General features: G+C 43.0%; 1 long non-coding RNA gene across 2 annotated transcripts in view; it reads right to left on the minus strand.

The window, feature by feature from the left end:
* Window positions 1-13655, minus strand: part of LOC129671165 (uncharacterized) — a 92196-nt gene that overhangs the window by 27302 nt on the left and 51239 nt on the right. For both annotated transcript variants that reach the window (XR_008719315.1, XR_008719314.1), the window contains exon 2: window positions 11931-12025. This is a non-coding gene — a long non-coding RNA (uncharacterized LOC129671165). The remainder of the gene's footprint in view (window positions 1-11930; window positions 12026-13655) is intronic.

The following is a 13655-nucleotide window of genomic DNA, read 5'->3' on the forward strand; positions in this document are numbered from 1 at the left end:
GTTCTCAGACCAGGCCGAGCCCTCAGAACGGTGAGAGATGTGCTCCACAGTTCTCAGACCAGGCCGAGCCGCTGAGGGACTTGCACGTGTTCTTCGGGAATTACATGACTACTGTGACTCGTGATCCCGATACCCCGGTTAATAAAACATCTGTAAAACGTTAAATTGACAGCTAGGTCTGAGAGCCTTTCTTGAAACAAAAGACAGGTGTGTCCGTTTTTATTGGTTATGAGGCTTCTGCAAGCTCCTGGAAAACTTTTCACTCTCTCTGACAGCTGCTAGCTGCAAAGATATGATCCCGAAGAAGAGCAAAGCTCCCTCTGACACCAGGGTTAGCTCGGCAGGCCACCAGCAGACCTCAAGACAGAACAGAGGAAATAACGGACCCTTGCCCTGCACCTACGGTCTCAGCGCTCCACCCCCACACAGCTGCGTGGCCCAGTTTTAAGCCTGTAATCTTGAGGGGAAAAAGCTGTTCAAAAGAAACAGAGTGATTGCTCAATTCCCAAAATTTTTGCCAAAGTGCTCTACGGCTAGCCCTAGACACCCTCAATCTGGCTCTGGACAAGGCTAAAGGGCTTCCCTTGATCTCCACGAGGCCAGAAGGAGGGCAGTGCTAGCAGCCAAACGATTCTCCTGGGTCAGTGAGATTCAAGTTCAGGAGCCTTGTAACATCTGGATGCAGCAAAGAGCCTTTGTTGCCGGGCAGTGTCAGCCCAACACAAAGCTAATGATCGAAGCAGCAGTCGCCTTTGGATCGCTCGGCCTAGTCTCTCCCTGTGTAAAAACGGTTTGTTTTCAGTCAAGCTGGCACAATAGGCTTCTCTCTTATACTGCGTCTTTAAAAAAAAAAAATGGCTGTGAAAAAGCATTAAACTATACTTAATCAATGGGGAAACTCTTGTAAATATGGCCTTAAATAAGAAAACATTCCTTTCACCTGCACTGGAGATGATAAAACCCTGAGGTCAACATAAACACAGTCACCATAAAATTAATGAGGGTGTCACTATAGCCACGGGGATAAAAACACTTTTATGTTTTATATTATTTCCTGTGGCCAAGAAAAAAATCGAGAATAGCTTCAAATACTTATTTTTTTTTTTTTTAATGAAGTCTTCACTTTTAAACAGATAAAGATATGGGAGTGAGCAGGTGGGAAGAAGCCAGCATCAGGAAGAGTGAGAACTGACTGAAGTTCAGGGGCAGCACACCTCCCCGCACAGCGGGGAGTGAGGGTGGAAATAGGGACAAGAGAGTAATGATCACGTGTCCTTTCTTGGGATCAGAGGGTTCATTATAATGCTCCTGGAATGGGGGCAGCCGCTCACTGCCACGGAAAAGCCAGCTTGGGTATTTGGTGCCTCATGTCAGAGAACATAATCAGTATGTGACTATGACAGTTCATTGGCTCCCTAAAGACCAGCTGGAGCACAGTGAGGATGGCCCTGGCAGGCCCTGCCCTTCTCTCCTGTTCCCTTTGCCTTGCTGAAAACCTGTTAGATCACATTCCTAACGCTAGCCCCCAAGACTGATTGCTTTATTTAGCCACTTCTCTCTGAGAACTCCTCTCTGGACTACCGAGGTCCAGCTACCAAAGCATTAAAGTGCAGCAGTCACAAGCCCCCTCTGCCTCACCTAGTTAACATGCCCATTTAAAATCAGACGCCTCATCCTAACACAGTTTCCCCTTGTACCTTTATAAACTGCCATTTTCCTGCGTGTCCAGTCTGTCCCCTCTCAATCTAGAGACAGTCCTTTGACCTCAGGGACAAATACCCTCCTCCCTCTCCCTTGTTCCCCTCCCTTTCTCCCTTATCCTCTATCTCCTGTCTTTGTCTCTTATTCCCTGCCCTCTTGGGCAAATATATCTCCTTTGTGCTGATAACCAAGGACTTAGGCCTTTGGGTCCTGTAATTACAAAAACTACATGTCTTAGGCTTCTATCACCAGGATAAAACAAGGACCAAAACTAACTTGGGTAGGAAAAAGTTTCTTTCCTCTTAAATCTTATAGTCAATCATCAAACGAAGTCAGGGCAAGAACTCAAAACAAGAACCTGGAGAACTGAGGCAGAGAAATGCTGCTTATGGGCTTGCTTCCATGGATTGCTCCGTACATACAACCAAGGACCACCCAATTGCCTAGAGTGGCTCCGCCCACAGTGGGCTAAACTCTCTCCTACCAGTCAAGAAATGCCCCAGGCTTCTGTACAAGCCAAATGGATGCAGATATTTTCTCAGCTGAAGTTCTCTTCCCACACGTCCTTGGTTGAGTAAAGTTGACAAATGAAGTAAAATACATTAAAAGAAAAAAAAATTAAAAAAAAAAACAACCTAACTAGCACTTCTCTAACTTTCCAATACAATTAGACATGTGGAGGTTATATTTAGCTCCGGTGACGATGTAACATACCCCAGAAGGAAGGTGTTCTTTGGGTTACTGGGGAGCTTAGCACTTTTGGTCATGTGCTTTACTTGCAAGTGTGAGGATCAGAGTTCAAGTCCTGGCTCACACATAAAAACACAAAGCATGATGGTATTTATTTATTGATAAGCTTGATTCTTCGGACTTAGTGGCTGGAGGCTCCCTGGGCCTTCCTGCCAGTCTATCATAATCGGTGAGTTCCCATTAGAAACTCCATGAAGAAGGTCGGTGTCAACATTCAGTGGAAAGGATTTGGGAAACGTCATTCACTCTTCAGCAAGCCATAAAGCTGTATTGATAGCTAAGTCTAGAATAAACCCTCAACAACCCAAATAGAGTTTTGAGCAAGATGAAGACTTAAGGGAGCATGAGAAACTCTGGGGAAAGCAAGTCTTCGCTTTTCAAAGGTACATTTTTACTTTATTTATTACAAAAGCATAACCACAACACGGAAATCCCCTTAGTATTAAAGAAAGGAGTGGTGCTTGTTATATAAAACAGAGGGAACGATTTAACTATTAAGAACATTTTAACTGTATTTTGGAGGAAGCTTAGGATGTCCTAACATTGCTGGTTTTGTGTTTTACCATCTGAGATCATCATTCTAGAGAGAGGATGGGACACTTCAATTTTCTCGCTGTCTTAAGGATCTCTAGGTCCTTGATGCTGAACTCTGACTGCCCAGCTTGAGTCTGTATGCAATATTATTAGCAGAATATTCTCCTTGCACAGCCCTGCCGGCTCTTAACCTGTGGACACTTTTCCTGTATTTGTGCTCAGCAGAACACAGCCAGCTGCAGCTTCCTGAGAGAAAAGGCCAGGCTTTGTTGTAGGCTGCTAGAGTGCAGGGAAAGACAGCGCCCTTTGACCTGAGAGAAGTACAATAAACCTTATCAGATCCTCACCAGATATCATTAAAGGAAGTGAGCTGAGGAGGCCACCTCAGTATGAAGCATATATTTTAGAAAGCTGTCACTGCTAATCTTCTGTGTTGTGGCACTAGACAATTGTTTCTGCAAATATCAGTCCTTCCAGACAATGGCCCCCTCCTAAGGTAAACCTCAGTAAGAAGCAAGAAAAGCATATCAGGCCATAAATTCTTCTCACCAAAACAATATTCACATGGTAATTATTGGAAATTAAGTCTCCATTAAGTAAGAAGGTCAATGGCTAATGAAAATTTTATAAACTTTAAAACAGTAAGATCCATTGTTTGTGTGTGTGTGTGTGTGTGTGTGTGTGTGTGTGTGTGTGTGTGTGTGAGTGTGTGCTTTGATTGCATGTGTGTCTGTGTACCAAATGTACTGCCAAGTGCCATTGGAGGCCAGAAGAGGGCACTGGATCCTCTGGAACTAAGACAATTTTGAGCAGCTGTGTTGGTGCTGGGAATCTTCCTCTGGAAGAGCAAAAAGCTCTCTTAACTGCTAAACCATCTCTCCAGCCTTCCCCTTGATTTCAAACTGTGTTACCTTAGACACTTCTACAGACTGTCCGCTTATTAGGAGAATTCTGGACACCAGGTTTCTGTACCAAACAACACAACTTTATAAAATGTTAACAATAAATTCCTTTTTTACAAACATTGAACTAGACAAATAAAACAAGACAGCTGATTTTGGCCCCAGGACAGTATTATGCACCCTCTAGTCTATGGTCTGCAATATGGTCTAGTCTATGGTCTACAATATGGTCTAGTCTATAGTCTACAGTATGGTCTAGTCTATAGTCTACCATATGGCCTGGTCTATGATCTGCAGTATGGTCTAGTCTATTACAATATGATCCAGTCTATGGCCTACAATATGGTTTGGTCTATGGTCTACAATATGGTCTAGTCTATGGTCTAATCTATGGCATACAATATGGTCCAGATTATGGTCTACAATATGGTCTATATTATAGTCTACCTTGTGCAACCTTCCAGCATCACATGGAGTTCAGCTGAGGAGGTAAATTCTTCTTCTATTTAAAGTTTTTCTTACTCACTTATAAGTGGATATTACCATATAATATAGGATAAACATACTAAAATCTATAGTCTAAAGAAGCTAAACAACAAGGAGGACCCTATGGAAGATGCTTAATCCTCATTTAGAAGGGCAGACAGGACAGACACTGGAAGTAGGAGAAGACAAGTAACAGTACAGAGCCTTCCACAGAGGGCCTCTGAAAGACTCAACCCACCAGGGTATCTAAGGAGATACTGAGACTCATAGCCAAACTTTAGGCAGAATGCAGGAATTCTTATGGAAAAACAGGAAGATAGAAGGACCTGGAGGGACAGAACTCCACAAGAAGAACAACAGAGCCCAAATACCTGGGCCTGGGGGGGAGGGGCTGCAGAGACTGATACTCTAACCAAGGCCAATGAACAGAGAGGTTGGAGACCCCCTGTTCAAATTAAGCCTATTGGCTGCTCAGTTTCCAAGTGGGTTCCCTAGTAAGGGGTATAGGGACTGTCTCTGACATGAACTCAGTGGCTGGTTCTTTCATCACCTCCCCCTGGGGGTGTGAAGCCTTGCCAGACCACAGAGGAATATGATGCAGCCACTCCTGATGAGACCTGATAGACTAGGGTCAGATACAAGAAGAGGAGGTCCTCCCCTATCAGTGGACTAGGGAAAGGGCATAGGGGAGAAGAAGAATGGAGGGTGGGATTGGAAGGAGACAAGGAAGGGGGCTGCAGGGGGTATACAAAGTGAATAAAGTGTAAAAAATAAATATATAAATAAAATTTAATTTAAAAAAATATTTAAAGATTATGGGAAAAATGAGATAAATAATTTCCGAAGTTCCTTATACCTGTGCTGAAATCAAGCAAAACACAACATTCTAGATTCAGTTCTGCCCTCAAGGTAATAACTACATGCTTCTGAGACTACACTGAGTTCTAGTTTTACTCATTAAATGAGTCAAAAAATGTAAGGATTTGAGCACAAAATCATGATCATATAAGAGATTTATGTTTGTTAAATGTACATATAAACATATGTCTTTCAACACCAAAGTCTGGCAGAGCCACAGAAACAGAATAGGGATTTATGTTTCAAGTTTAAGCTTTGATAAAACTCTTTAAAATATAATAATTTAGAAAATTAGGTACTTGATAATATTAAAAATAGAACTTCAAATATCTAATACCTTAGTAATATTTCTACTTTTCCCATTTAACCAAATGAATCAGTAGTCAAAATTGATGGTTTTGTCAAAATGTTACTTATGGAAAAATTTTACAGGTAAAATTACTATCAGATTTCTCAACTCTCAAAATTCTACCAAAGGTACATGAAATAAGGTATAACGGGTAAGTTCTAATTAATTAATTTCTACATGTAATATTTTAAGTTTTCCATTAAAAACTAAACATTAGGATGACATCAGGAAGATAAGAATAGTAAGCACGTCTCACACCTTCGGTAACATCACATCACCAGTTTCCGTTCCAATTCCACGAGTGGGAAATCTGGAAAGCAGGTAAGAGGCTCCCTACTCAAGCAAGACTGAGATGGCGGCACCACAGCCAGCAAGGCACTGTGTCTTCAGGCCATAGTCCTCTCTGACTGACCTTCCTAGGCAGGAGGAGGCTCTCAGCTCCCCACCTCCCTCTAGAGACCCAGGGAGGGGATGACAGACTAGATTTCACCTTGTGACTTCTTGAGAGGTTTATGCTCCTGCCTCAGGATCACAAGATACTTGAGATGAGTGGAGAGAGCTGGGTAGCCCGCTGTTGCTTCCAAGGAAGCCACGAAGAGAAGACAAGAGCCTGTTAGGCAGGCTCTCCCTCAGCAGCTGAGGCGGAGTGAGGCGTGTGTGATTGTTCTTTCTAGGCAGTGTCCAAATGGCTGGTTTCTGTCTTAGCTACTGATGAAACCAGACTCCAATGAGACATGCTGTTACTTCAGAGAATCCCTATGACAGCAAACAGAGGCCAAGTGAATTTAAGGTCATTTCCTCATTAAGGCAAGAAAAGAGAGGGAAATCCCTTCCAACTTTATGGCAGAATTGCTGAGGAGCTGGGGTGTCCCTCCACTTGGATGAATAGGTAGATACTGGCATAATCTCGATGCTTAGAGCCCATGGAAAGCAAAGGACAGGAGCTGCTATGCTACTGTTCTCAAGGATCCAGACGGACAGTGGCCTATAGAGCCTGGTGGTGGAAGAAAGACGTTCTTCTCACTTTAGGAAAAGATCCAGAGAAGACTGTTTCCTATTAAGCTATAGCATCTCTAAGATGTTAGTATGACGCAGCATGTTCCGGAGGCTGGAAAGCCACCAAGAACAGAGGTGTAGAGCATGCTACCTCTTTAGAGGACCTATGATACAACAAAACAACACAGGAGAGGACATCACTGAGAACCCCTAAGAAAAACAAGCAGGTACTCTATCAAGCAATATACATTGACAAGTTCTGAGGAGGACACAGAGAGCTTCAAAATCTCTAGCCAATATAAAGGCTGAAGGCCTTTCTGCATATAAAGCCCATCTATAAAAATCAGTGAAAACGTGTTGTATTTTCAGATGAGCAGATGTCAACACAAAGTTACAAGGAAGATGAATAAAAAGGTAAATGGGGGAACTGGAGAGATGGCTCAGTCCTAACTGGAAAAGCTCCAAAGATAAAGGGGAAAGCAGCGTATTGAGTGAAATGAGAACTCAGACTGTCAGGGCGTTTCTCCACAGCACCCATGCTGGGCAACAGGAAGTGTGCCAACATGTGCAGGTAGAGAGGCCAACAGTCAAGACAGAGGCCGCAGAACGATCTTTCAGAACTAAGGGAGACAGCAGAGGTTCTCAAGACCAACGAGAGCCAAGTGTATCCGTTTGCAACAGAGCTGCACTGGAAGATGGAGGGGGGGGGGAAGAAGAGTGCTTCCTCTCCACTTGCGAAGGACCCGTCCAGGAGGAGGCTTTGGTGACTGTGATGGTAAAGTAAGGGCTGGAAGCCATGTTCGGCTGTAGTGTCCGGGAATACACAGAGAAAGCAGCAGAGGCCATCCAATGGTTGTATTTCTGGAACACTCACTTTCCACAGGAGCCATTCTCAGTGCTTTGTGTCCCCGGTGTCCCAAGAGCCTTGTTTGGAGGTAAAATTATGGTCTTTTTCATTTGGAGAAAAAAGCCTAGCTAAATAATAATTTATTTAAGATCCCATAGCTCATAAGGGATGGACTGTTGATTGGGACTTTGGTAGTTAGACCTGTAGGAAATTTCTTATAAGAGAAGTAGCCAGTGCTGGCAGCTGTCAGTTTCTAGGCTTGACAATTTTATACTTGTAGGTTCTATGCAATTTACCGTAAAAACCTCTCCACCTTTTTGCATGAATTAACAAATGAATAATTTGTTCTTTGAACAAAAAGAGCTTTGAAGTCATCAGGCCCTGAGCTTTTCTTTGACAGGAGATAGGTATGAGTGTTTTTGTTTTGTTTTAATTTCTCTAGAGACCTTTGTTTTATAAAGAAAATCCTAAATTGTCATTTAAGGCTTTTTCTAGCCCTAGTATTGTGTTTTTCCTTTAGTTAAACATAGTATTTTCTCATACAACATAATCTGCAGTTTCCCTCCTTCTACTTCTCGAAGTTCCGCCCCTCTTCCTCTCTCATCTCGATCCACTTCCTTTCTGTCTATCATTAGAAAAGAACGGGTTCCTAACACATCACCAAGCATGACAAAATACAATATAACATGATAAAAACAAAACCCATCATATTGTAGTTGGACAAGAAAAGCCAACAGAAAAATAAGAGCCCAAGAGAAGGCACGAAAAATAGAGACCCTCTTATTTACACACTCAGGACTCCCCTAGAACTACCACACTGAAAGCTCCAATACGCACGAAGGGTGCAGACCCATCTCAGCTCTCTGTGAGCCGCTTCAGTCTCTGAGTTCGCAGGCGCTCTGCTCAGTTGACTTAGATGGACATGTTCAGTGTCCTCTATCCCTTTGGTCTCCCCACTTCTGTCTCCTCTTCTGGGGGTTCCCTGAGCATGCAGATGAAAGACCTTCCAACACCCCCGCCCTGGCCAATGGCACATGTCCACACAACCTTGCCCCAGAAACCATGGCCACTTCCCCAGGGGCATAAACGTCCCCTTTCCCCCAATAAACTTAACCAGTTCTCTGGAAGCTGTTGCCGGCCTGCTCATTGCCCGCACGCTCACCTGCGCCTGGGTTAGCTTCCCTCCCTCCAATCCAGCTCAGACAGGCCCGGCTACCCCAGGCTCAGTTCCAGCGGCTGAAGCAATTAGTGGCTACAGCAAGGATTATGAGGATTATTAGAGCGTGAAGCATTTCTGTCTACTGGAACCTATGAGCACAAAGTCCTAAGTCCATTCACTATGTATTCGTGAAGTTACTGAACGTGGCCACTGTCGTTTTTCTGCTGATGTTTCTGACAGTTTGATGCTAGATGCAGTCTGACTCACTTCTGTTCGATAATTCATTCCGCTTTTGCATCAGTGCAGCTATTCTACATTAAGTGAGTTATTTCACCTCTCTAGCCACTGGTTCCTCAAATGTATGAAGTAATTTTATGTAAATCAGTTTCTCAAACCCTTTCTTCATGTATTCGGATATTGCCGACCTTCTCTTACGAGCCGTAGAAAACAGTACCGGCCCAAGAATGTCTACAAACTCTCCTTTTATTCCAGCTTCAGAAGAGGGTATACACATTCGTGGGTGGATCAGGAGCAGCGGATCTGGACCGCTTCTTTCATCCAGACAGAACTCAGGCTCTGGGAGAATCCTTCCGGTGTGTCTAACCTTTGACTTTACAGCCCACCCACACAGTTCACACTCAAGAACCAGCAACTGGGCTACCAAAAAAAGAGAAAAAATTCCTGTTTTAATTAAGTCTGTTACTTGGTGTTGGCTGGCTGTCTTCAGTACTGTGAGGCTGCATCTCTCATCTGGCTGCAGGTTAAATACTCCTGCTAAACAACCTAGCTGCAGAGATTAACTGCAGCTCTCCAGTGAGCTGATGGCCCTTCACACAGAGAAGGCAGGAATCTGGGATAAGCAGACTCAAGGATGAGCCTCCCACACGTACTCAAAAGACCCACAGTGACTCTCCTGTCGGCTGTTTGAAGGACTAAGAAGACAAAGCTATAGTTATTTATATTTGATAAATATATTGGCAAAGATATGTGGAGGTAATTACTCAATTTCAAACCCAGGTTCTGCTTTTACTCTCGACAGTAACTTTTAAAATATTATAAATATCCCAATTATAGAATAATAATTCATTTCTAAGAGCATTTAAGTTTACTTTGTGGCAATAGCTGAATATTGGCCCCTGTTGAATAAAAAAAAAAAAAAAAAAAAAAAACACTTTGCTCTCTTGGTTTTGGCAGAAAACAAACTTAACTTTAAGTTTATTTTCAATCTAAATTATTAGTGTAAAAATGTTTTATTAACAAAAACATTTCATGTCTTATCTTATTCCACTATTTGTGTAGGGCCAGTTATCCTCCCAAGCTGTTCCCATGGGACACGCCCCTACATTAATGGCAAAGAGAATAATTCTTTAAGCACAGGATTTCCTGTTCAGTGGCTGCAAAATCACAAGGACCTTGATTTGGAATAACTTTGAGCCAAGTACTGAAAAGCAAGTAATAATAACAAATATTTGACAGACTCTAGATAAAAATGCAGGCCTAGCTACAAAATAATTTTCATTTATTTCAATTTGTTTTAAATGCATTCACTTATATTTCCTCAGTTCCACAGAATAAATGGCACATCACATTCGTTTTTAAGTGCGTGTTCCTCCTTTTCTTTTCTTTTCTTTCTTTCTTTCTTTCTTTCTTTCTTTCTTTCTTTCTTTCTTTCTCTCTCTCTTTCTCTCTCTTTCTCTTTCCTTCCTTCCTTCTTTCTTAAATATCAGGAACCAAATCTGGGGACTATTTTTCTCTTAGGCAAGTACAGTGCCATAGCTTGAGATAAATTCACAGTGCTTTAGGGTATATGTATTCATATTTTCTTTTCCTGACAGGCTAGTGCTCATGGTGGCCCCAAAGATCACATGTATCTAAGAGTTAGATACATGTGCTACTGGTTTTCCTGCCAATTAAGTGCTGAGATTGTGGTGAATATCACACATGTGTTTTATGTGTGCTGGGCTCAAACAGAGGCTCTGTGCATGCTGGGCAAGTTCTTTACTCAGTGGGCTACATCTTCAGCCACAGAGCATCTATTCGTAACCTAAGATAAGAAAATCTGGGCTCCGGGGACCCTGCAGAAGCTGATGAATCAACCAAGGACCATGCTTGGAGAAGACCTAGAACCCCTGCACAGATGTAGCCCATGGCAGCTCAGTCTCCAAATGGGTTCTCTAGTGAGGAGAGCAGGGGCTGTCTCTGACATGAACTCAGTGGCCGGCTCTTTGATCAGCTCCCTCTGAAGGGGGAGCAGCCTTACCAGGCCTCAGAGGAGGACAAGGCCAGTCCTGATGAGACCTGATAGGCTAGGGTCAGATAGTAGGAGAGGAAGACTTCCGCATGAGTGGACTAGGGGAGGGACATGGGAGAAAAAGGGAGGGAGAGTGGGACTGGGAGTAGATGAGAGAGGGGGTTGCAGTTGGGATACAAAGTGAATAAATTGTAATAAATGATAATAATAAAGAAAAAATTAAAAAAAGAAAATATAACCATTGACTAAGTCAACTGTAAGACCATATTGCATAGACTGTTCTTTTTCATTAAATTTTCTAGTTTACTTCTTTTTTTCTAGTTAACTCTTTTTTTCATAATGATATGAAAAACATGCTTAAGTTGAATATTAAAAGAATGATGTCACTTCTTAACTAGTAAACATTATGGTTTTCACAGATCTGAAACCAGTCTAGAAACACTAGAACAATCCCAATAAGTGGGTCCCAAGAGGCAAAATCCTTAAAAGGAAAGAACTACAATCACTTAACTAAACTTATGGATTAGGATTCTCCCAGGAAAACGCCAGGGACCCACTCCTGCCAGGAACAACATGAAGCTACTGTAGAAAGAAGCAGGCGGTGACTGTTTAAGGCAGTGAGAGTGTTAAAATTGTGAGCCCCAAACGCCAATCTGAACTTTCAGGTAATATGGCCGCCTTCTCAGCAAGGAGCCCCACCAACTTCAAGGACGCAATAAAGCAACTCAGATGAGAAATCCTTCCAGCCCTAGTACGTAGGAAGACACCACCAAACACGCTGTTCTATGGTTTATGTTCACAACAAGCTGCCGTAAAAATACGGCTCCTTTGTTGTTGTATTATTGCATTTTTTCCCTTTTTAAAATACTGCAAATCAGCTACCTTTAGGCCATTTCTAACAGAGGTGTCTTTCCTAGCCCTCTGCCCGTCATTTCCTGCCCTCCCCATCACCCTGGTGAGGCACCCTTCTCCCCTCAGTCACTCGTCATCTTTCGTGTCCCCCGTGTCCTTCATCCACTGCTCACCATTTCTCAGTTCCTGCTTTCACCCACTCATGGCCACCTGTCCCGCCTTTTAGGCTTGGCGATCCTTCTTACCCCTGGGTGTGTGCTGAGCCATCCAGCTGTCCTTCCAGAGCTCTCTTGACGCTTCCTCTATGGTTGCAGCAGTACATCCTAGTCTCCAGGTGCCACTGGTGTAAAGGTAGAAATCCGGACGTGAGCATAGTGGGAGCACAATTTGTGCCCACCTCCATTCCCTCTAGGAAAGCTAAAATGTCTTTGTTAAATATTCGCCAACAAATTTCCCCTTACTTCATACTTGTTTGAACCATCACATGGCTGTTTCTGGGTCTACAGGAATAAAGGAAATGGACTGACTGCCTAAAGAGAGTACTATTTCCCCGAGTGGCTCATAACACTGAAAGTCTGTGTAAATAAATGTTGGATTCTGTGAGCATTAAAAAGGGTGAGTCTCTGCAAAAGTGAAAAAATAAGCTACTAGTACATGCAATAACATATAATGTACCATGCCATGAGGAAGAAGCAGATTATTCTCCCTATAGTCTAAGGAGAATATTTCTGATACTACGTGTTTTTCATCTTGATGACAGTCAGTTCGTTACCTGCTACAAACTTCACAATAGTCATAAAACTTCACCTCTAAAAAATTGTATACTATATGTATGGCACTAAAAGAAACTAAAACGACAGAGGTTTTCTCTTGCAAAGTTGAGCCTCAGCATGCTGCAGCCCCCTACTCCTCCTTCTCCTTTGGACCCTACATGTATTCTGAAACTCTGTCTTGGGATCTAGAATGAAGTCTTTTGCTCAAAGACCCTCCCAGAAAAGTAGCCTCATCCTGGAAAATCGTGTCAGCAGAGACTAGTTAGTTTAGAAGACATCCAGGTGCTCCAGAAAGTTCCTGGACTCATCTTAGCGTTGGTGTCGGCCAAAATCTGTTTCCCATGGCCAGCAGCAAAGTACAGAGCCAGACTTGGCAGAGAACAGCCCCCTGGCTGCGCTCTCTGCACAGAGCCTTCAGAGTCCTGTGCGCCTGTGGGAGACGGCTCATTAATACAAAACGGCGATGCAATGTGCATGGCAGCAGCCGGACTTCAGCAAGAACCCCGAGCCTCACATAATTCTACTGCAGGGAAATCTCTTGCATAAAGCACTACCTTAATTCTAAGTTCTGAGCCCCTTTATGCCATTTCTATTATATTATTAATATTCTAGATCAAGAACACACAGAGCGTAACATACAGAGCGTTTTCCTGTGACACAGATGTCCCGGTGCCTGCGTTGGTCGATGGGACATCTCCTGTTGGTGTAAGGAATACCTCCTCACTGACCCCTTACACACTGGAGGACAGAGTGTCAGTGTGCTTCTGAAGAGCAGAGCCACTGGGCTGGTGCTGAAAAACCGTGCTGGCTAGACGAGAAACCTGCACAGTAAACACTGAGATCAGACCACAGTCACACAGGCTGTGTCCTTAACGTCAAGCATCTGTTTCCTTGTTTGTCTTGTTTTCATTTTTATTTTGGAAAAGCTGATAAGATGCTAGGCAGTCACAATAGTGAATCTGAACACAGTCCCAACTTTATCCCCTTTCAATCTCAAAACGCTTCAGCCAGCATTTGATTAAAATTTTTTTCTTTGTTACTTTATCCAGATAACTTAAAACTTTAGAGGAAAACGAGGGATGAGAAATAATGAGACCAAAATAATCTGAGTGAAATTTTTATTTTGAGACAGCTTTGAGAAAGTCGGTAGACATGTGAATGAAACAATGGACAGTCTCCCACGTCTACACCCAGAGT

The sequence above is a fragment of the Psammomys obesus genome, unplaced genomic scaffold (assembly GCF_907164565.1).
Source record: "Psammomys obesus unplaced genomic scaffold, mPsaObe1.curated_primary_1811, whole genome shotgun sequence".
Taxonomy (NCBI): Eukaryota; Metazoa; Chordata; class Mammalia; order Rodentia; family Muridae; genus Psammomys; species Psammomys obesus.